This window comes from Hylobates moloch, unplaced genomic scaffold (genome assembly GCF_009828535.3).
Source record: "Hylobates moloch isolate HMO894 unplaced genomic scaffold, HMol_V3 SCAFFOLD_55, whole genome shotgun sequence".
Taxonomy (NCBI): Eukaryota; Metazoa; Chordata; class Mammalia; order Primates; family Hylobatidae; genus Hylobates; species Hylobates moloch.
This window is the reverse complement of record NW_026652330.1, coordinates 552314-577020: the sequence shown is the minus strand read 5'-3', so window position 1 is coordinate 577020 and position 24707 is coordinate 552314. Positions and strand designations below refer to the sequence as shown.

Here is a 24707-nt window from a genome sequence, read left to right as displayed (position 1 = left end):
GAGAAACCCCATCTCTACTGAAAACACAAAAATTACCTGGGCATGGTGGCGGGCGCCTATGATCTCAGCTACTTGGGAGGCAGAGGCAGGAGAATCATTTAAACCGAGGAGGTGGAGGTTGCAGTGAGCCAAGATTGTGCCATTGCACTCCAGCCTGGGCGACAAGAGCAAGACTCTGTCTTTAAAAAAAAAAATCAACTTACAAAAGGCAAATTAGTAGGAGAAATGGGGTACAAATTTATTAGCATGCACAGGGGAGAATCACAGAGTGATTACCCAATATCCCAATGTGGTAAGATGGTACCCTTCTTTTTTTAAAAACTTTTATAAATTTTTTAAATTAAAAAAATGGAATGCTTTACGAATTTGCATATCTTCCTTGCTCAGGGGCCAGACTAATCTTCTCTGTATCGTTCCAATTTTAGTATATGTGCTGCCAAAGCGAGCACTATATACCCTTCTTCTTGGGGAAAGGAAGATGGGAAAGTATACACGATTTTAGGGGCTAGGAAATGAGTTTTAGGCGAATTCGATGGGCTTGAAGAACATACAATTTCCTTGGACAAAGTCTGTTGGGCCTGCAGAGCAGACAATGGTTTGTGACAAAAGTCTGTCTAACCATCCTGGCCAACATGGTGAAAGCCCATCTCTACTAAAAATACAAAAATTAGCTGGGCATGGTAGTGAGAGCCTATAGTCCCAACTACTGAGGAGGCTGAGGCAGAACCGCTTGAACCCGGGAGGCAGAGGTTGCAGTGAGCCGAGATCACGCCATTGCACTCCAGCCTGGACGACAGAGTAAGACTCTGTCTCAAAAAAAAAAAAGTCTGCCTAGATTTGTTGACAGACTTGGGTCTTTCTTCCTGTGATATGAATTCAGTTAATGAAAACTCAAAGAAGGGACTAGAGGTAATTGTTTTCTTCTTTGGTGGAACGGGACTTTAGGCTGATAGGGAAACTTCAGAAAATAACTTTATCATGTGCTTTGGGAGGGACGGAGGATTGAGAGACAGGAGATGAGGGAAGGTCAGAGAGACCTTGAGGCTTCTTCTTCAGTTTGGCATGTCAAACCACCGTATTTTGTTGTATCGGTTTCTGAGCCCCAACACCAGTATACCATGTGTGGCTTTCAACGGGAAATTACAACACATATTAAAGGCAAAACACACACTTTGAAGAAAAAGAGCAAGCGTCAGAACCAGGCTGGGATACGACAGGAATGCTGAGATTATCAGACTAAAAATTTAAAACAACTATAATTAATGTTAGGGGCTCTGATGGAAAAAGTAGATAACATGCAAGCACATATAGGCAGTGTAACCATAGAGACAAAAATTCTAAGAAAGAATTTTTTTTAATGATAGAGATAATAAATACTGTAATAGAAATGAAGAATGCTTTTAATGGGCTCATTAGTACATTGGACACAGATGAGGAAAGAATCTCTGAGACTGAGGATATATTAGTAGAAACTTTCAAAACTGAAAAGCAAAGACAGAAAAGACTGAAAAAACATGAGAAAGAATATCCAAGTACTGTGAGACAACTATAAAAGCTATATTATATGCATAATGGGAATATCTGAAGGAGAAAAGAGGACAAAAGAAATATTTGAAGCAAGGATAACTGAACATTTCACCATTTTTTTTTTTTTTTTTTGAGCTAGAGTCTCAATCTGTCACCCAGGCTGGAGTGCAGTGGCGCGATCTCCGTTCACTGCAACCTCTGCCTCCCGGGTTCAAGCGATTCTCCTGTCTCAGCCTCCCGAGTTGCTGGGACTACAGGCGCCTGCCACCATGCCCAGCTAACTTTTTTGTATTTTTAGTAGAGAGAAGGTTTCACCATGTTGGTCAGGCTGGTCTCAAACTACTGACCTCAGGTGATCCACCTGCCTCGGCCCCCCAAAGTGTTGGGATTACAGGCATGAGCCACCGCACCCTGCAACTTCACCAAATTAATGTCAGACACCAAGCCACAGATCTAGGAAACTCAGAGATTTCTCTCTCTCTCTCTCTCATACACACACACATGCGCGCACACACGCGCACACACACACACACACACACACACAGCCCCAAATGCTACACCTAGGCATATAATATTTAAACTGCATAAAATCTAAAATCAATGATAAAGAAAAAATCTTGGAATGAAAGCAGAGGGGTAGCCAACAGTACTCTGGCCAAAAAAAAAAAAAAAGGAATAATTTTTTAAAAAAGAAACCACAGTGGGGAAAAACTTGCCTATAGAGGGGCAAAGACATTACATCTGAGTTCTCAGAAACCAAGCAAGCTAAAAGAGAATGAAGGGAATATTTTAAATGTTGGGAGAAAAAACCCACCAACCTAGTATTCTGTATCCTGAAAACTTTCCTTCAAAAGTGAAGGAACTGGGTAAGGTGGCATGTGCCTACAATCACAGCTACTTGGGAGGCTAGTGTGGGAGTATGCCTTCAGCCTAGGAGTTCCAGGCCAGCCTGAGGCAACACAGCAAGACCCTGTCCCTAAAAGAAAAAAAGTTGGCCAAGCACAGTGGCTCACTCCTGTTAATCTCAGCACTCTGGGAGGCCGAGGCAGGCAGATCACTTGAGGTCAGGAGTTTGGGATCAGCCTGGCCACATAGTGAAACCCCATCTCTACTAAAAATACAAAAATTAGCCAGGCATTGCAGCATGCGCCTGTAATCCCAGCTACTCGGAAGGCTGAGGCAGGAGAATCACTTGAACTCAGGAGGTGGAAGTTGCAGTGAGCCAAGATGGCACCACCACACTCCAGCCTGGGCAACACAGCAAGACCCCATTTCAAAAAACAAAAGTTAACAAATCTAGCCATATATATAAAGTTTAATAAATCTAGTCCGAATAGAGTTTAATCTCAGGAATGCAAGGCTGTTTTAGTGTTTGAAAACCAATTTGTGGCCTGGCACAGTGGCTCACGCCTATAATCCCAGCACTTTGGGAAGCTGAGGTGGGCAGATCACCTGAGGTCAGGAGTTCGAGACCAGCCTGGCCAACATGGTGAAACCCCATTTGTACTAAAAATACAAAAATTAGCCAGGTGTGGTGGCATGTGGCTGTAATCCCAGCTACTCAGGAGGCTGAGGCAGGAGAATTGCTTGAACCCAGGAGGTACAGGTTGTGGTGAGCCGAGATCGTGCCACTGCACTCCAGCCTGGGAGACAGAGCGAGACTCCATGTTTAAAAAAAAAGAAAAAAAAAGGGCCCAAACCCTCTGGGCTGCCAAGACCAAAGGCAGATGGCAAACCACATCTCAGCTTCTCTTTTGGGCTTTCCATTAGTCTCTTCCATATTTGTCTTCATGAGACAACCAAACAGTACAGGCTCAGTCTGGGGAATGAGAGGCTTGCAGCCACGCTTTGGACTGGGGTTCCTTGGTAGCAGCTCTGTGGTAGGAGAGTGAGCCTAGAAGATGACCCCATGCAGCCTGGTGGCCCTCGGAGGGCAGAATCCAGACATAGGCCTGCTGCCTCCATGCCCACAGGCGCTCCTGCAGCATGCACAGCTTAGAAGCACCAGGTATGATACGAGGAGAGGGATCCTTATCCACATCTCCTTGAAGCACACAACAGTCAGAAAACCGTGTAGGCAAGGATCAAGGCCTTGTGCAGCGACAGGGCACGGTCTTCCCCAGGCCCCGTGTCTTGGGAAGGAGGAAAGCTGGGGCTGGGTGAGATGAGGCTCGGCCTGAGGGAGTTCATCTGGACCAGAGGGCTGCTTGCAGCCCATCTCAACAAGGACTCGCTGCTCCTCACTGCTGAGTGTCCTGCAGGTGTGCCACTGTGAGCCGGGTGGGCAGCCCAGCCCCATAGGTAGTGGGCAGAGAGTATGCATCACCCACACACAGTACCTTCTCATATGACACAACAGCACTGTGGTGGTGCCATTTCCATTTTTTTGGATGAAGAAACTGAGGCTCAGAGACACTAAGTCCTATGCCAGGGTCATGTAGCTAGTAAGTGGCAAAGCCGGGTCAGTCAGCCTAATCCCTAAGCACTAAACTCACTCTGCGGTTCTGTCTCCTGAGACACCTGTCTCCCTCTCCCCGCTCCTCCTCCTTCTTCCCCCAGCCCCATCTCCAGGCTCTGCTGCCACTTCAGGCTTTTCCTTGTGGGTATCTCAGCCTCCTAGCCAGCCATGGTGGGACTCCCATGGGGTGGAAGAACCTGCGCCTTCCACCCACAAGGGTTTTATTTCTGCCCCTGCCACCTTCCTGTGCTGTGTCCCCTATACAAGCTACTGTCCCTCTCAGAGCCTTGCTTTCTCATCTGCAGAATGGGGAGGGCCTGTCTCCCACCTCCTGGGGCCATGGAAGGGACTGGAATGGTTTTCCCTTGAGCTGTTGTCTCACGTCCTGCCGAGTTCGCCAGACTCTGGGGCTCTCCACTTTCTCCCAGAGCTGCTAAGTGTTGGTCTGGCGGGAAGCCTGGCAGGTGCTGAGATCCTTGCCTCAGGGATGGACCAGTCACCTGTCCCCCCCTCTCCTGGCTGACCCCACAGAAAAAAAAATTTAAAAAGAATAAAAAATAAATACAAAGACACATATAGATTAAAAGTAAAGAGACGGAGAAAGATATAACAGGTTAACACTAATGAAAAGAATGTGAGAGTGTCTATATTCATTTCAGAGCAGACTTCTGAGCAAGGAAAAATTATCAGGGATAAAGAGAGACATTACATAATGATAAATGGGTCAATTCTCCAATAAGACATAGTTAAATCCTTAATGGGTATGTGCCTAACAACAGAGCAGCAAAGTATGGAGGCAAAAACTGACAGACCTACAAGGAGAAATAGATGAATCCACTAGTATAGCTGAAGACTTCAGCATCCCTCTGAGAAATGGACAGATTCAGCAGGCAGAAAATCAGTAAGAACACAGTTGAACTCAACATCATCATCAATCAACTGGATATAATTGGTGTCTATAGAATACTTCATCCAGCAACAGCAGAAAACACATTCGTCTCAAGCTCCCACAGAACATTCACTAAGACAGGCTGCATTCTGGGCCATAAAGCACAGCTTAACCAACTTAAAATAATAGAAACCATACAATGTCTGCTCTCAGACCACATTGGAATTAAATTAAGATAGCACGGTAATCATTCTCCTTCAGTTCTCCTGTGCTATGTACCTTAAAATAAAATGGTTATGCCTTTTCTTCTATTAATCTGCCTCTTTTGTCAGTTGATTACAGTGGACCTTCAGAGGATAAAGGGAAAGTTTTTCCTTGGCCCCTATAATAAGATGGGCCAGTATTAAGCTAATTTTCAATGCTGTAGCTAATCACATTATATTGAGGTTGAAATGCAGTGGAAAATTGAAATGTATCTTCCACATATCCCCTCTTGGAAGACCTTAGAGATGGTTTTCAATATTTTATCAGAGAACATGAGAAATAGCTTGCCAGACCCAGAACCCAGAAGCTTTATACATTAGCACTTGAAATCAAGCCAAATGGAATGTACATACTCTCGTGGGAGGTCTGGGTGTCTGGGAAAGATGAGTCTAGCAATACACTGGCAGAGGACGAAAACAAAGCTTAAGAAGGAAGCAATCCTTTAAAATTTTGTTGTCATCGTTTTGCATTTAGACTTACCAATTAAAACATGCCATTTTTTACCCTTTAGTTCAGATGTATTTCCCTTCTTAGAGATAAAGACTCTAATAGATTATTCAGGTTGGGCGCAGTGGCTCATGCCTGTAATCCCAGCACTTTAGGAGGCCGAGGCAGGTGGATCACCTGAGGGCGGGAGTTCGAGGCCAGCCTGACCAACATGGAGAAACTAAAAATACAAAGAATACTAAAAATACAAACTTAGCTGGGTGTGGTGGTGCATGCCTGTAATTCCAGCTACTCAGGAGGCTGAGGCAGGAGAATCGCTTAAACCTGGGAGGCGGAGGTTGCGGTGAGCTGAGATCGCACCTTTGCACTCCAGTCTGGGCAATAAGAGCGAAACTCCATCTCAAAAAAAACAAAAATAGATTATTCAAGTCTATGCATAGTTCAGATAACAAGCTGTCTTCCAATTTTTCTCAGAAGTATGCTTTGTTGTTGTTGTTGTTGCAGAGGCAGTATCAGCACCTGCCAGCAACGTTGCAGAGAAGATGCCTGTGTTGAATAAGGGGTGGACTCAATGACCCCTTAAGGCCTCTTCTAATTGTTAAGATTTTTGGGGTTCTGAAATTCTCCACAATTCTTAGAACTTGTGGTCCTTAGGCTGGGTTATTCCAAAATTTTTGTTTCTTAGATTATTTGCTATTAAAATTCTGTGAGTCTCAGTTTTTGTAAGTGGCACTAAATATGATAAGGCATACAAAAATTACTACCTAAACATATGGCCCAAATTCCTGTTAGGAAAAGGAACGACTTTTGTTGAGGAAAATGCTTTGATAAGGGCTTTGAGTTAAGACCCCACCAAGAGCCTGGGATGGCTTATGCCTGGGCTCCTGAGGAGCAAATTGGGAGGGAGAGAAGTGAGCAGAAAGATGACAGGTCAGGGAGGAACAGCTCACATCTCATTGTACATCTGGGTAGCAATAAGCTGTGCTTCACAAGATGTGATCCCTCTCCAGAACATTCTGGACCTCTGTATAATCTGCTCTCGGGAATGCTTAAGGAGAGTGATTTTATTTTTATGTGGAATCCAAGTTTCAGTTTCATCACATTCAGGTCAGTGTGGCTCAGGACAAAGCTGGCATGTTTTGCTGGAGGCAGAGATTATGGTAGTAAGTGTAAGCCCCCTGGGACTTAGCCGACTTCTCTGGGAGAAATGTGGGCTTTCTCACGCAATGGTGCATGCCATGCTGTGTCTAAGGAACTCCATTCACATCAAAGTCTATGTGAATGGCCTTCTTTAGAGGTATATTGTGTACCACCTGAGCAACTGAATGTGACAGCCCTGGAACTCAGGCATTAGAGGACATTTCGCCTCCATCTGAAGGAATGGGGAGATCTCCCTTCTTCACCCTCCTAGCTAATATTCTGGTGCATGTTATATTTATATAGATTTATAAACCTCTATGTTTAAGGTTCTAAGGTCCCAGGGTTCTGTGATTCTACAGTTCTCTGACTCCAAGAACCTAAGAGTATAATCAGGTTCTATAAATCTACAGCAACAACAACCACACAGCTAATGCTATTGTGCTTGCTATACCTTCTAGGCACTGTGTGTGTATTATTTCAATTAATCCTTGAGCCCTATTACATACACACTATTATTCTCTCCATTTTGTAGATGTGGAAACTAAGGCACAGAGAGTTCTGTCATCCATCCAAGATTATGGTGCCAGGACTGAAGCAGCTAGTCTGACTTAGAGTCTCTTCCCCTCTGCCTTCCACTGCTGACATTGCAATAAGCTCCCTCCCTAATTAATAAGCCTCCTTTCACTGGGAGCTGCCCTTTTCTCAGCTGAGGCCCCAGAAGTTAGAAACCAGACCTGAGCCCTCGTATCCTGTGTTGGGATGTGTGAAGCTGTCATGTCACGTTGTGTTGTAATAGGCTGTGTTGTGTTTCACGTGTTTGGCTCCACTGTATTATGGACTCTTCTATCACAAGGACTGAATCTGATTTGACCTTGTAAATCCAGCTTTCAGTCCAAGGACTGGTACACTTTGGGGGCTTAAAAAAAATGTTTATCATATGAGTGACTAATTGCCCAAATGGGCTGTTGGGAGTGAGCTCTGGTGTCTATTAGACACCAGGTGACTGGCAGTCCCAGAGCATCACTGCAGGGGAGGGAAGATTTCCCCTCTACCCTCTGAGGGTTCAGTAATTGAGTCTGTGAAATAAACTAACAGCAGAAGAAAGGGTTACAGAAGAACAGGTACACGAATATCCTACGTGCATGGGGGCATCACATGAAAGAAAAGCAAATGTCCTAAACCTCAGTGAGCATATATACCTCTTACAGGGGGTGAGCGGAGGGAGGGTTCAGGCAACTTAGGAGAGAGTAAATGATTTGGAGGAAAGATGAATGGGCCCTCAGAAGAATAGGTGATATGTGATAAAGTCTGTCTGGGGGTGGTGTTGACCCCCAGTCTCCTGTCCTGTGACCTCAGTTTACTCTTCTCTGGTTGATGAGGTTCCTGGGGAGGGGATTTATAACCATTGAATTCCTTTTGGAGGATTTATCTTGAAGCAGATAAGGGAAGTTCAGAGGAAGTCCCTCCCTGCATTTGCTGTTCCTCAAATGCTCTCAGTTTGAAGTCCAAAGTGACGTACCTTGGGGTGGCATTTCCTGAACTCTTTCATCATCCTGAGATTGCATTCTGACGAGGCTGGCAAGGTGGGCACACTTCCGAAGGCAGTTGAGCAGGTGGAGCCAAACCAAAGTTCATCCTCACCAGGAGCTTGGAGCCAGGAGCAGGACACCCTTGGGTCCCAGCTCAGGATCAGGTTGTAACTGAGTCAAGATGCAGAGCCTGGAGGGAGCCTCATCTGAGCGGGGCAGGTATGAGGAAGAAACTAGCCCCAGGTGCCTCCCAGGTGTCCATATCTCATTGTCACAGGGAGCCGTAAGAGAGAAGTGGCCAGAGACGTGAATGTGCCGGAGGCAGGTGTGCTTGGGGCTCCACCTTGGAGTCTCTTCTCCTTTCAGGACAAGGGCCCCACCTGACACCCAGCCTGGCTCCTCGGGGCTCTTCCCCAGGCTGGGCTTTGCCCTGACTCCCAGGTATGGGCTGGAGTCCTGCTGTGGACCTTCCCAATCGCTAGACACAGACCCAACTGCATCTGTTGACTTCGAGCCTGCCCAAGCCAAAAGCCCAGGAGTGCCTTCCTGGCTCAGCCTCCCTTTGGTCCTGAGCCCTGAAAACACACAGCTGCCTTCAGTGCGGCCAGCTCCACAGCCCATCTGCCCCTCTCTCACCTCAGCTCTTACACTGAGAGGTGTTCACACTTGCTGAGCCACCTGCCCTGTCCTAGGCTAGGCATCGGCTTCTCCTACCTGGCCTGTGTCTGATCCTCTTTATTGAACACTGCCTGACCTCTCCCTCTTCCACCCATTCCCCAAAACCAACTTCCATAGCATTGTTCTAAGAGGCAGATCTGGCTGGGTGTGGTGGCTCACACCTGTAATCCCAGCACTTTGGGAGGCTGAGGCGGGCGGTCAGGAGTCGGAGACCAGCCTGGCCAACATGGTGAAACCCCGTCTCTACTAAAGATACAAAAAATGAGCCAGGCGTGGTGGCAGGCACCTGTAATCCCAGCTACTTGGGAGGCAGGAGAATCGCTTGAACTCGGGAGGTGGAGGTTGCAGTGAGCTGAGATCGCGCCATGGCACTCCAGCCTGGGCGACAGGGTGAGACTCCATTTCAAAAAAAAAGATGCAGATCTGACCATGTCCCTTCTCTCCCTAAAATCCTCCAATGGCTGCCCACTGCCTAAGGCAGAAAGTTCTAGTTCCTCAGCCCAGCTTTCCAGGCCCTTCATGGATGCCCCTGCTCATCTCCCAGCCTCCACTCCCTCTGCTCCCCTGAACCTGCCATGCTTTAGCCATTGCAAACTTTATGCCTTTGCATTTGCTATTCTCACTGCTTGGTATGCGCTGCATAAATTCCTACTCATTCTTCAAGAATCAGCCTTCCCTGGGTTACTCCTTGGTTTTATAACACCCTATGCACAACTCCACAGTGTCAATTATCACGTTATATTAGAGCTGTCTGATTGTGTTGGTGACCCCATCCAACTGGGAACGCCACAGGAGGCTGTATATTGCCTATGGCTTTATCCTGTGCCTGGCACATGGTACCCATGTGTTGAATGAGAAAGGAAGAAGTAAATGAATGGCAGTGAGTGAGTGAAACAGTGACATCAGTGATGGTGTGGGTGGGGTTGGAGTGGGCAAGGGATCCTGATGAAAGGAAACAACAGAACACAGCATGAAGACACAAGAGCCGACGCCAAGACGGAGGTGAGGAAGCTGCCCCGGGAGCGTTCCCCCCATCTCTCTGTGGGAGTCCGTCCTGGACCGGAGCTGTGTGCTCTGAAATCCTCGGCATCCCTGTCATTTCCTTGTGTTTGTTGTTTCTGCTACCCCTGTGAGGAAATGATCCTTAACCCTGCCCCTGGGAAGAGTTGCTCAGACCTTACCCAACGCTGTTGTCTCCTGTGTAAGATGAGGGTGGGAAGGCGGCTGAACAGCTCACTCCTATCCCAGGCACCAGGACCTCCCTGGTAGGGGGCACCGAGGGCCGGGCCTGGGAGTTTGGCCCACAAGGCTAGAGCCAGGACAAGAGACTGGGCCTGTGAGAAGGGGGAACCAGGAAGCCACAGGGCCTGGAGGCTGGACCACTGAGCCCTGCGGCCACTGCTTGAGCCCCCAGGGTGGACTCCTGTCCCAGCTCTCTTGTGCTTAGCCACATGCCTGATGACACAGCACTTCACGCTTAGCTGAGCCAAAACTGCAGGAATCACCCAAAGCTTTGGGTCAGGAGGTTGGGGGAAGAAACTACCTATTTCATTCACTTTCAGTACCAACAGCTTGCCTAGCACATTGTGGAGAAGCTCAAAAGCTGTTGGGAAGAAGAAAGGAAGGAGGGAAGGCTGTCTGTCCTTGCTGGAGCCAGAGGGCTATAGGGAAGAGGCACTTCCAGGGGTCGGCCCTGGTGGTAAACGGCCATCAGAGTGTGGGACTGCTTTAGAGAGGGGTGGAAGGCTGGGGGTCAGAGTCTTCTACACCCACTTCCCACCTTCTCAAGCTCTCTGCCCAAATCTTGGAGGTCTGGGGTGGGCATCTCAATGGACCCTATTCCTGTTTAAAGATATCCCCCCACCCTCTTCCATGGCAAGGGTTCCCAATTCTGGGTGGGCATCAGAATTTCCTGAGAAGCTTTAAAAAGTGAAGATTCTTCAATCTAAATGCCCATCTATGATAGAGTAGATAAAGAAAATTTGGTAAATATACACTATGGAATACTATGCAGCCATAAAAAGGAACAAGATAATGCCCTTTGTGGGGACATGGATGGAGTTGGAAACCATTATCCTCAGCAAACTAATGCAGGAACAGAAAACCAAACACTGCGGGTGCTCACTTATAAGCTGAATGATGAAAACACATGAACACATTGTGGGGGGGAACAACACACACTGGGGCCTGTTAGGGGTAGGATGGGGGGAGGGAAAGCATCAGGAAGAATAGCTAATGGATGCTGGGTTTAATACCTAGGTGATGGAATGATTAGTGCGGCAAATCATCATGGCACCCGTTTACCTATGTGACAAACCTGCACATCCTGCACACGTAACCCTGAACTTAAAATACAAGTTGAAGGAAAAATGTGAAGATTTTTGAGTCCCACTTGAGACCTACTGACTTAGAATACTGTTGGGCAAGACCATAAAACAGTATTTTTTTTTAGTGCCCTGGGTGATTATGTCATTTAGACGGGTAAGAACTCACCAAGGCCAGGCACGGTGGCTCACGCCCATAATCCCAGCACTTTGGGAGGCCGAGGCGGGCAGATCACGAGGTCAGGAATTCAAGACCAGCCTGACCAACATGATGAAACCCTGTCTCTAGTAAAAAATACAAAAATTAGCCAGGTGTGGTGGCGTGTGCCTGTAATCCCAGCTACTGAGGAGGCTGAGGCAGGAGAATCAGTTGAACCAGGGAGGCAGAGGTTGCAGTGAGCCGAGAATGCGCCATTGTTCTCCAGTCTGGGTGACAGAGCAAGATTATGTCTCAAAAAAAAAAAAAAAAAAAATTAAAAGAACTCCTCACCTACCAGGTCAAGTTTAAACACCCCAGCAAGGTATTCCCAGCCCTTTGCAATCTGGCCCCAGTGCTCCCGTGCAGCCTCACGCCCTTCACTCCAAGCAGGCAGCCATGAAACTGCTCCATGTTCCTCATCTTTGGTTGCTCTCTCACAACCAAAGATGATACAAGTTCATCTTTCTGTCTTCCCCTCATCTACACGGGGAACTTCTACACGTCCTTTGAGCAAGGCTTTGCAGCAAATACAAATATTTCACCCCAAAATATACTTCTTTGACATATTTTGAGATGGCTGTTCAGAGAGCCTGGGAACAGAAGTAGGCCTGCAAAGCTGTCTTTTGTAGGGGAGACCTGCATCTATAGGGACATCTGCATTGATGCAGGCAGGCTTCCTCTGCGGACCTTCCCTTGTCAGATCTAGGACAGACTAACTGATGAGAGTCTGGTACTTTCAAAGGTCTACTCTCTGACAGCTGCTATCTGTGAGGTTTCATCTACATAACAAGACCACCTTTCCTAGGGAGGCCTCCTCTTCTCCCCATCTCATAAACTGTTTTGCCAGGATCCAAGCCCCACTTTCTTTCCTCTTTCCTTCCTTCCTCCCTCCCTCCTTTCTTTCCTTTTTTTTTTTTTTGGAGTTTTGCTCTTGTTGCCCAGGCTGGAGGGCAGCGCGGTGCGATCTCAGCTCATGCAACTTCAGCCTCCCTGGTTCAAGTGATTCTCCTGCCTCAGTCCTCCCGAGTAGCTGGGATTACAGGCACCTGCCACTATGTCGGGCTAATTTTTTGTACTTTTAGTAGAGACAGGGTTTCATTATGTTGGCCAGGTTGGTCTCAAACTCCTGACCTCAGGTGATCCACCTGCCTCAGCCTCCCAAAGTGCTGGAATTACAGGCATGAGCCACTGTGCCCAGACCGTTTTTGTTTTTGAGACAGAGTTTCACTCTCGTTTCCCAGGTGGGAGTGCAGTGGCGCGATCTCGGCTCACTGCAACCTCCGCCTCCTGGGTTCAAGCGATTCTCCTGCCTCAGCCTCCCGAGTAGCTGGAATTACAGGTGCGCACCACAACACCCGGCTAATTTTTTGTATTTTTAGTAGAGATGGGGTTTCACGTTGGTCAGGGTGGTCTCAAACTCCTGACCTCAGGTGATCTACCCGCCTTGGCCTCCCAAAGTGGTGGGAATACAGGCATGAGCCACTGCGCTCAGGCCCCAAGCCCCCATTCTTTCTGTAACCTCAAGATGGCATATAAGCTTCTGCACCCCATTGCAGGGTGAGGAATAATCAGTCACTCTGTGGTTCTCCCTGTGTGCACATTAATAAATTTGCATGCCATTTCTGCTATTCATCTGCCTTTTGTCAGTTGACTTTTCAGTGAACCTTCAGAGGGCAAAGGGGAAGTTTTCCCTTGGCTTCCATACCTTCCACACCCTTCTTCCACCCAGCCAGACAGAAGTCTTTTCTCTTTCCTGTGTCTCTCCCAGCACTTCCCTGTATCACAGCACCCGTCACTCTGCCCTGTTATTATTTAATGATGTCTGTGCCAGATAATTTGTACAACCTGCCTTGTTTGAGCCCCCCAAGAATCCCTGGAGGTAGATGAGGATGAGGATGATGATGATGGCAACAAAGACTCTGCAGGAAAAAAGCCTGCTCTAAGAATTCTACATGTGCTGCCAGACCCCTTCATCCTCACCACAGCCCTGTGAGGGGTAGGTTTCATTATTATCAAGTCCATCTTAGAGACAAGGACACTGATGCCCAGAGAGGTGAACTCATTCGCCCTCGGTCACACTGGTAAGTGGTGGAGCCAGGATCTAACCCAGGCAGTGCTCCAGTTACCCACTGAGCTTCAGCCCTTTTATACATGAAGACCCTGAGGCCCAGGGAAATCATTTGTCCAAACTCACCATTCCCGTAAGTGGCAGAGTCATAATTTGCATCCAGTAACCTCTGACCCCAGGGCTCCACGCTCCCACATGGCCCCTGTTTAAACCTGCTGCAAAGTAATCTCCAGGTCAAGCTCCTATTCCTGGCCTGTTCTATGGTGTTCCCTTCCTCTATCCCACAAACCCCCAGAGACTTGCTTTCCCATCTTCCCAACATGGCCTTCCCTCTGATCTCACTCCCTACCCATCCTGCCCCACCTCGAGTTCCCTGGAAGGAACACCCTGCCCTTACTGAGGTCACAGCTTCCCTGGCAGGCAGAGATCCAGCAACACTTGGGAGCTTTTCCCATTATTTCTCTATCCTGCATTCTGGACTAAGCAGGCAGAGGCAATGGAGGTGTCGGGGGAGCACCCTCTTCCCCTCCCTGGGCTTCTTTGTCAGTAAGGTGGAGAATGGCCCTGCCCTGGCTGCCTGCCAGGGCCAAGAAGATGTTCTGATGGGATAATGGGGCACAAAGCTTCACAAACGCTGGTGGTCCAGCCCTGAATGCCTCACTCCTGGGCCATGATAGGAGGGTGGGGTCCCAACAAGCTGGAGACCCAGCCCCACCATGCTGACAAGGTACCTACCCACCCTGCGCCCCAGCAGCCTCCTCTAAAGTACCTTCTGCATAGAATCACTGTAAGAATCGACTGCAGCACAGACTGTACACATATAAAGGGCATCCTGACAGAGGAATATCTCCATAAATAAAGGGTAGCAATTATGTGAAGGGCCCGGCCTCCCTCTGTAGAATCAGAGCTGTGAAATCAGGCACCTTTTCAGAGAACTCCAGTGGGAAACCAGCTCTCCACAGTGAGCCCCCAGTTCAGCCATCCCACCACTGAGAATAACTCTAGCTGTCCAGCTGGACAACAGCAGGCTTTCAAAATTGCATCGTAGGGCCGGGCGCGGTGGCTCACGCTTGTAATCCCAGCACTTTGGGAGGCCGAGGTGGGCGGATCACGAGGTCAGGAGATCGAGACCCCGGTGAAACCCCGTCTCTACTAAAAATACAAAAAAAAATTAGCCAGGCGTGGTGGCGGGCGCCTGTAGTCCCAGCTACTCGGAGAGGCTGAGGCAGGAGAATGGCGTGAACCCAGGAGGCGGAGCTTGCAGTGAGCCGAGATCGCACCACTGCACTCCAGCCTGGGCGACAGAGCGAGACTCCGTCTCAAAAAAAAAAAAAAAAAAAAAAAAATTGCATTGTAATCTTGTAATCACAGATATCCTTTTTTTTTTTTTTAATAAGGTCTGGCTCTGTCACCCAAGCTGAAGTGCAGTGGCACAATCTTAGCTCACTGCAACCTCTGCCTCCTGGGCCGAGGGATCCTTCCGCTTCAGCCTCCAAAGTAGCTGGGACTACAAGCACACACCACACTCGGCTAATTTTTTTTTTTTTTTTTTTTTTTTAGACAGAGTTTTATCATGTTGCCCAGGCTGGTCTTGAACTCCTGGACTCAAGCAATCCACCCACTTTGGCCTCCCAAAGTGCTAAGATTACAGGCAAGAGCTGCCACGTCCAGCCCTGCAGATATTCTTTACCTCACAGAAGTTGTAGCGCTCTTAACCGTCTGCTTTTCTCATCAATCCTTTACAAAGGCTACAGAAGGAGTTTGCGTGGTTCCGTGTTGACCTGAGCTTATCTCCAGCTCTGTTTCTTACTTGCTGGGTGATCTTGGGCAAGTAATTTCCCTTCTCTGGGCTTCAGTTTGCTTCATCTGTGAAGTAGGTGGGATACTCTCAGCCTTTGAGGGTTTCTGTGAGAATCACAAGTATCAGGCACAGAGGAAGAAGATAATAGTCCTTAAATCACCATTACCCTCATTCTCTAGATGAAGAAATTGAGGTTTGGAAAAGCTCCCCGACTTGCTCCACAGCTAGGAAGAAGCAGGGTCGGCTCAGAGTCCAGGAGCTCTGCTTCCACACAAGAAGGATCCCCCAGTTTTAATACTTCGGACACTATGAGGTATGGCTTTGGCTGCTCAAAAACAAAGACCAATCTCAGGGTCCTGTTTTAGATGCCCCTTGTTACAACTCTTATTAGTTACAGCCAGCCTGGCCCAGATGCAGCACCAGGTCCTCCAGACTGGGTCAGAGGGACAAGGTGAAAGCCAACACGGGCGTGGAGGGTGAGGCCACCAGCCCTGTGTCTGCCGGAAGGCCCACAGACACGGGACAGGAAAGCCATGGGCTTGTCCCAGTCGACCGCACAGTGAGGACACAGTGACCTCATCCCCACAGCCATGAGCACTGTTGTCAGCACCATGCTCCAATTTTACATCCTGAGTCAGCGGGCAGAGGGACACTGTGCATTTAATAGCCTGACATTGTGCAGAGAGACACTTTGCATTGCCCTGGCCTCGACCCTGCTGATTTATTCGGGCTACCTCAGAGTGAAAGACAAGAACTCTTCTTAAGCATCTGGCTCTGGGTAACTTACTTCTAATCTTCTCCCTTTTGAAGACAATGATAAAACACCATTTTTCAGTTGACAAAGACTGAAAAGACAAACCACACCCTGTATTGACCAGAGGATTTCAAAAGAGCAGGTCTCTTTACAGCTGATAAAAGTGCAAAATGTACCATTTTTTCTGAAGGGAAATTTGGCAGAGCTTTAAAAATTCACCTGTCCTTTGGCCCTGTAATCCTTCTACTACAACGATATGTACTGAGTTCTTGGCACAAAGTTGTCCCTCATAGAGTTGTTTATAACTGCCCCCAAATGAAAACTGCCTAATTACTCATCAAGAGGAGATTGGTTCAATCAATGATGGGCTATCAGTCAGCCATTCAAAATCATGTTGGGGCTGGGCGCAGTGGCTCACACCTGTAATCCCAGCACTTTGGGAGGCCAAGGCGGGCAGATCACCTGAGGTCCAGAGTTCGAGACCAGCCTGACCAACATGCAGAAACCCCATCTGTATTAAAAATACAAAATTAGCCGGGTGTGGTGGCGCATACCTGTAATCCCAGCTACTCGGGAGGCTGAGGCAGGAGAATCGCTTGAATCCAGAAGGCGGAAGTTTTGGTGAGCCAAAATCACACCATTGCACTCCAGCCTGGGCAACAACAGTGAAACTCCATCTCAGAAAAAAAAAAAAAAAATCTTGTTGGGGGAAGGGTGCAGTGGCTCACACCTGTAATCCTAGAACTTTGGGAGGCTGAGGAAGGTGGATCACTTCAGGCCAGGAATTTGAGACCAGCCTGGGCAACACAGCAAGACCCCATCTCTCAAAAAAAATTTTTTTAATTAGTGTATTGGCACATGCCTGTGGTCCCAGCTATTAGGGAGGCTGAGGTGAAAGGATCACTTGAGCCAAGGAGTTGGAGACCAGCCTAGGCAACAAGACTCTATCTCTTTAAAAAAAAAAAAAAAAGATTGACTGGGCATGGTAGTGTGCACCTGTAGTCTCAGCTACATGGGAGGCTGAGGCAGAAGGATTGTTCGAGTCCTGGAGTTCAAGGCTGCAGTGAGCTATGATTATACTATGATTATGCCACTGCACTCCAGCCTGGGCGGTAGAACCAGAGCTTGTCTTTAACAACAAGAAAAAAATCGCATTGGGAAGAATATTTACTCACAGTGGAATGTTCATGAGAGATCAAGAGACAAAGCAACTTAAATCCAGAATGATTTGCATTGATATAACCAGGCTTGATAAGCTTTTCCATATGAGGATTGTCCCCTTGGAACACTCCCCATTGGAACCCAGCCACCACGCTATAAGGAAGTCCAAGCTATCCTTCAGGAGACAGAGGAGGATGCGACACCATATGGAGAGAATGGCCCAGCCATGTGTCCGGCTGAATGCCGCTGCATGAGTCACCCCAGCTGCCATCACGTGGGGCAGAACTGCCCAGTCAATTCACAAAATCATAAGAAATAATAAGTTGTTGCTGTTTAAAGCCACTAAGTTTTGAGATGGTTACTCTTTTTTTCTCTTTTCTTTTTTTTGAGATAGAGTCTCACTCTGTCGCCCAGGCTGGAGTGCAGTGGCGCGATCTTGGCTCACTGCAACTTCTCCCTCCTGGGTTCGAATGATTCTTGTACATCAGCCTCCCACATAGCTGCGATTACAGGCATGTGCCATTACAGCCAGCTCATTTGTTTTTTTTTTGTGGGGGTGGGTGGGGGCTCTGTCACCAGGCTGGAGTGCAGTGGCACGACCTCGGCTCACTGCAACCTCTGCCTCTCGGGTTCAAGCGATTCTTCCGCTTCAGCCTCCTGAGTAGCTGGGACTACAGGCGTGTGCCACCATGCCCGGCTAATTTTTGTATTGTTAGTAGAGATGGGGTTTTACCACATTGGCCAGGATGGTCTTAATCTCTTGACCTTGTGATACGCCCACCTCGGCCTCCCAGAGTGCTGGGATTACAAGCATAAGCCACTGAGCGGGGCCCCTTTTTGTATTTTTAGTAGAGACAGGGTTTCGCTATGTTGGCCAGGCTGGTCTTGAACTGCTGGCCTCAGGTGATCCACCCGCCTTGACCTCCCAAAGTGCTGGGATTACAAGCATGAGCCACCACACCCAGCCTGACATGGTTACTCTACGGCAATAGATAGCTGCGGCACCTTGTTTGCGTTCCTAGATTTTCAGAATGCACACAGACCACAAGAGCAGAAGCACCTGTGTGGAGCATCAACTTAGTTGTGCACACCTGGAAGGCAGAGCTTTAAGTGACTCCAACTTACTGAGCCTCCACCACTGGCCAGTCATTGTGCAGCTTCCACAAATACCATCACGTACTAGGTACTTAATAAGTATTTATGGAATAAGTGAATAAATGTCTTAGTTAACACACACTGTATCCCTGGGAGGTAGGACCTGTTTTATTATTATTATTACTATATATTTTTTGAGAGGGAGTTTCGCTCTTGTTGCCCAGGCTGGAGTGCAATGGCATAACCTCGGCTCACTGCACCCTCCACCTCCCGGGTTCAAGCGATTCGCCTGCCTCAGCCTTCTGAGTAGCTGGGATTACAGGCATGTGCCACCACGCCCGGCTAATTTTGTATTTTTAGTAGAGACGGGGTTTCTCCATATTGGTCAGGCTGGTCTCAAACTCCCAACCTCAGGTGATCCACCCACCTCAGCCTCCCAAAGTGCTGGGATTATAGGCGTGAGCCACTGAGCCCGGCCCAAAAACATTTTTAATGAATCCATGTGTGCCTGTGTGACAACATCAGGAGGAACACATGCTTCCTCCATCCCATAGTCACACAGAGTGGGGCTCTGCCAGCTCTGTTTGTGCTCTGTGACCGTATCACCTGACCATAACCAAATGGACTCAGGACAAACATCTCACCCAAATTGTTCCTATCAGCTCCCCTCATCTTAGAAAAGTCAGGGCCAGGAGACAGCTGAGTCAGCTTCTAAGGGTTGTTGAAATGGTCCCATGCAGACTCTGGTACTGCATCATGGTCATTTTCTGCCATGTGGGGCAGAATAGCCCTGTTTGTGTTGAAAGAGAGAAATAACACAGATGAGAAAGGTAGAGCATCCTAGTGGCAGCCTACTCACTGAATCCAGATCTTCGTCAGCGTCTTGTTGCATCCCTGTGCCTGGTTTATGAGACACCTCTGTATCCTTTATCTTTTTTATTTTAAAATATATTTTAAAGATTTTTAAAAATTATTTATTTATTTATTTAGAGACGGAGTCTCACTCTGTTGCCCAAGCTGGAGTACAGTGGCTCGATCTCGGCTCACGGCAACCTCCCCCTCCCGGGTTCAAGTGATTCTCCTGCCTCAGCCTCCCGAGTAGCTGGGATTACAGGCACGCACCACTTCGCCTGGCTAATTTTTGTATTTTTAGTAGAGATGGGGTTTTGCCATGCTGGCCAGGCTGGTCTTGAACTCCTGACCTCAGGTGATCTGCCCACCTTGGCCTCTCAAAGTGCTGGGATTACAGGCGTCAGCCACCACGCCCAGCCTATTTTTTTTTTTTTAACTTTTTAAATATTTTTAAAGACAGGATATTGCTGTGTCACCTAGTTTGGAGTGTGATGGTACAGTCACGGCTTAGTGTATTCTCGAATTTCTAGGCTCAAACCATCCTCCTGCCTCAGCCTCCTAAGTAGGTGGGACTGTGGGCACATGCCACCATGCCTGGCTAATTTTTAAATTTTTTTTTGAGATACAATGTCTGGCTATATTGTCCAGGCTGGTCTGGAACTCCTGGGATCAAGCAATCCTCTCGCCTTGGCAAACCCAAAGTGCTAGGATTACAGGTGTGGGCCACTGCATCCAATCTCTATATCCTTTCTTAAATTCTCCCTTTTTCCCATAATCCCAGCACTTTGGGAGGCTGAGGCAGGTGGATCACCTGAGGTCAGGAGTTTGGGACCAGCCCGGCCAACATGGTGAAACCCCATCTCTACTAAAAATACAAAAATTAGCCAGGCATGGTGGCAGGCACCTGTAATCCCAGCTACTCTGGAGGCTGAGGCAGGAGAATTGCTTGAACCCAGGAGGCAGAGGTTGCAGTGAGCCAAGATCACACCATTGCACGCCAGCCTGGGTGACAAGAGCTGAAACTCCATCTCAAAAAAAAAAAAAAAAAAAAAAAACTCCCTTTTTGGTGACAGCTGGTTTAAATGCATTGAAATATCCTAACAATCATCACTTTAAGGAAATAGGGAAGATAGGACTCTCAGCCACAAGACCAGGACTCTGGGAAGCAGTTAAAAGACCCACGCAGGACAGACTACTGCCTGAGCACTCTCTGTAAGTAAAGACTGTACCAGCCACTTTACAATACCAGGTGTACAGGCTGGAATGTAAGCTCCTTGAGGGGAGGGCTCTATGGCCAAGCAGTCAAAGCCCTCCTTGATGTGGCTTCTACCTCCCAGCCTCAGCCCCAAATGTCGGGTTGGGCACTGGCCAGGTTGCAATGTGCCATTCTAAAGCCTCCCCAGCTGTCACACCTATAAATCTAAGCCAGGGTTCCAGCCCGCCAGGAAGATGGTATAACAAGTTCTAGAAGTGGCATTGGGCTTTCCAAGTACCTTCATCCCCACTGTCTCCTGTGATCGTCCCATCAGGGTCCACCAGCCCAACTTTAGGGACATGTGAATGAGGGAGGCAAAGGGGTTAAGCAACCTGCCTGAGGGGTAGGTGAATAGAACTGGGACTTAAATTCAAGTCTGAGCCAACCGCGCTACTGGGAGAAGGATCGAATAACACTTGATCTTTATTATTGTAGTTTTAAAGATGAGGAAACTTTAAATGAGATACCTAGAGTAGTCAAATTCACAGAGAAAGTAGAACGGGGGTTGCCAGGGATTAGGGGTAACAGGGAATGGGGAATTATTATTTGGTGGGTTCAGATGGATGATGGCAATGGTTGCACAACAGTGTGAATGCACTTAATGACATTGAACTGTAATCTTAAAATAGGTAAAATGGTAAATTTTATGTCATGTAGTTTAATTTTAAGTGAGGAAACTGAGGTCTAACAGGATAAAGGTGTAGAGCAGATTTTTTTTTTTTCTGGGATGGAGTCTTGCTGTCACCCAGGCTGGAGTGCAGTGGTACAAACTCGGCTCACTGCAAACTCTGCCTCCCGGGTTCAAGCAATTCTCCTGCTTCAGCCTCCTGAGTAGCTGGGATTACAGGCGCCTGCCACCACGCCTGGCTAATTTTTGTATTTTTAGTAGAGACGGGGTTTCACCATGTTGGCCAGGCTGGTCTCCAACTCCTGACCTTGTAATCCACCCGCCTCGGCCTCCCAAAGTGCTGGGATTACAGGCGTGAGCCACCATGCCCGGCCTTAGACTAGATTTTATACAAAGTCTGGGGACAAACCAGGTTCAATTCTTAGCTCGGCCACTTGCTGACCTACTCAACCTTGGGCAAATCACTCTGAAACTGTGCTTCAGTTTCCTCCTTTGAGAAATAGGATAAAAAATAGTAAATCTAGAATTCGTTATGAGAATTAAATGAGATATTAATAAATCCATACCAATCACTTACTGGCACATAGTAAATTAGCAACACACACAACATTATTATGACAAGGTTTCTCAACCCAGAGCAACAACAGCCTTTCAGACACTTGAAGAGTCTTGGCGCTTATCTGTTGCAACCCCTTTGTTACAAAGCTGAAGAGACTGAGGGACAATGACTTGCCCGAAGTCACCCAGTTCAACTCAGGCCTACCTAGGAAGGGTTTGTTATATCTATTTTACAGATGTGGGTCTTTAGGCTCAGAAAAGAGAAGGCATTGTTTGCCCATGAATGTTTGCAAGTAAATAGCAGAGCTGGGACTCAGAGGGTCCGGATCTGGGGCTCCATCATCAATCTCTAAGAGTGGCCCAGAGATTCTCAAGTTCCCTAGGTAATCATTCTGGCAGTCTGCTGCCTTTGCACATGCTCTTCTCTCTGTTGAGAATGGCCTTCCCTCGATCCAACTGGTGAACTCCTATTCAGCCTTCCAAACTCTGCTTAGCATGACCTCCCCCTTCCCAGATGCTCTCTCTACTCACTCTCCTTCCCATGTGGTACAAGTTCTGCTCCTGTACAGATTCTTAACCCTCTACGCTTGACTTGGTATTGTTGCTGCTCATTTCCCCTCTTGCTCCTCCTCCAGCTTGGGGCCTCCATGAGGCTAACAACGGGGTCACATATCTCTGTCCCTGGGAAAGTGGCCAGCATGGGGCTGGCCCAGAGAAGGACAAGGTGGCTGTTTGGTGAGTGTGACCCATGGGCTGAGTAAGGCAGATCCGCAACTGGGAAAAGGCATAGACTGGATGTGCTAAGAAACAAGGAGCTGTGGAGAGACTTTGAGCAGGGAAGTAGCAAAACCCAACAGGTACTTAAGGAAAGACTGGAAGTATCAGCAGGACGGACTGGAGTGGAAGGAACATTCAACACAGGTAGATTAGCTGCTCACTCATTCGTGCATTCCTTCCCCCCTTCAGTCATTCACCCACGTGCCTCAGCTGCAGAACCTGTCCTCAAGGTGCTCACAGGCTGAGGGAAGGCAGACAGAGGACAAGTGGCAACTTACAAAACACCAAATGGTAAAGAAGAGAAAGATTTCCACTTGGGAGAACCAGGGACACTTCCCGGAGGAGGACCCATGGTGCTTTTTGGCATGGTGAGGTGGGGGAGGGCTTCCCAGGCAGAGGAGACAAGCTGAGCAAATGTGTGGATGTGAGTTGCTGGTGTGAGGGGTGAGGCTGAGCATGTAAACTGGTGCCCCGAAGAAGGACCGTGATGGCCAGGCTTGGCCCTTACTCCCTCCATGACAATTCCAGACAGATGAGCAGGAGAGTGGCAGGGTGCAGGACTGGAGGACGAAAGACCAGAGGAGATGGAGGCCCTGCAGACAGCAGGGGAGGGAAGGAGGATGAGGTGGTGTAGACAGTGGAGTCAGCAGGACTTGGTCTGTCCAGGGGTGAGGAGAGAGGTGGCCCAAGCTTTCCAGGCTGAGCATAGAGAGACCATAGGAATTGAAGCCTTGGGCAGGGGGGTGCCCAGAATGCACCTGCCTTCTGTTTCAGGGCTCCATACTCAACCAAGGTGCCCCTCAGCCAGAACTGGACACATTGCCAGAGAACTCCAGGGGTCATCTGGTCGGCTCAGCCTCCCGGTTTCCAACAGACAGTAAGCCCACCATGACTCCCTCCATCGGGAAAGGGACCCTCAAGACTTTGATCAGACTTTTGGACTGGGGGTCCTTCCCTTCACTGTGTCTCAAGTAAGGCACTGGTCTAGAGGAAATAAGGTGAAGTCAGATGATAACAATATCACTACCAGTGCAGTGGCACATGCCTGCACTCCCAGCTACTACGGAGGCTAAGGTGGGAGGAGCACTTGAGCCCAGGAGTTTGAGACCAGCATTTATTTATTTACTAACAAAATAAATAAATAAACCAACAATACCACCAACCAGTAAATGAGAACTTCCATGCTAAACACTTCATGAGCTTATCTGGAAATTGCACCTCTCATGATAGCAATGAGATTGGTGTGAGAATTCCATTTACGCATAAGACAGCCTCGGCCGGGCTCAGTGGCTCACGCCTGTAATCCCAGCACTTTGGGAGGCGAGGCGGGTGGATCACGAGGTCAGGAGTTCAAGACCAGCCTGGCCAAAATGGTGAAATCCCGTGTCTACTAAAAATACAAAAACTTAGCCAGGCGTGATAGCAGGCGCCTGTAATCCCAGCTACTCGGGAGGCTGAGGCAGGAGAATGGCGTGAACCCGGGAGGCGGAGCTTGCAGTGAGCCGAGATCGTGCCACTGCACTCCAGCCTGGGCGACAGAGCGAGACTCCGTCTGAGAAAAAAAAAAATTACAGAAAAAAACGAAAACAGCCTCACTGGCCAGGAACTTGCCCAGGATCGCGGCCGGACCGGTATACAGTTGAGCTGGTTCAAACCCGAGGTCTATCATGTCCTTAATGTCCTATCATGTCAGTCAGTTAGCCTGCCTTTTATATTTTCCACACTTACAGGTCACCATAGACTCACCTGAACTGTGAGAAGTAGAGGAAGGCGTCCCAGAGGAGGTGATTTTAAAGCCCAGGTTTGAGATGGGTATGCATTTCCAGGCAAGAGAGCCCGGCCGGTGCAAAAGCAAGGCTTGGCTCACAAAAGGGAATGTGGGGGGTGGAGACGGGGAAGGGAGAAGTCAATCACTGGGCAAGACCTCCTGGAGTCTCTCTAACAAATAAATACTACTTTCCATGCAGTAGACGCTGTTCTAAACACTTTACAAATATTAACTCACTTGGTCTTTCTACAGCCCTACGAGGTGGTACTGTTACTATCCCTAGTGCACCGAAGTCACCCAGCGGCCGAGTGAGAACTCCAGTCCAGCTTTCCACCCGCTACTCCGCGCATCCCAGCTTGCCTTACAGCCGGGTACCGGCTCCACCATTTTGCTAGAGAATGCCGCGGAGGCTCAGAGAAGTGCGCACACTTGCCCTAAGTCACACAGCGAATGCCCTCCGCGGTCCCAAAGCACAGAGGGCGAGCCGATCGGCAGCCTGAGCGAGGCAGTGGTTAGGGGGGCCCCGGCCCCGGCC

At 48.4% G+C, this 24707-nt stretch overlaps 1 long non-coding RNA gene and 1 other non-coding gene across 2 annotated transcripts; both read right to left on the bottom strand.

Annotated features, from left to right (window-relative positions):
• Nucleotides 1-342: 342 nt before the first annotated feature.
• Nucleotides 343-449, bottom strand: LOC116463737 (U6 spliceosomal RNA). The gene has a single exon (XR_004246765.1). It is a non-coding gene; the product is annotated as a U6 spliceosomal RNA (small nuclear RNA).
• A 5122-nt stretch (nt 450-5571) lies between these two features.
• Nucleotides 5572-24679, bottom strand: LOC116463726 (uncharacterized). The gene is made up of 4 exons (XR_004246763.1): nt 24151-24679; nt 18979-19124; nt 15214-15428; nt 5572-5805 (listed from the first exon to the last, which is right to left on the bottom strand). It is a non-coding gene; the product is annotated as an uncharacterized LOC116463726 (long non-coding RNA).
• Nucleotides 24680-24707: the final 28 nt, after the last annotated feature.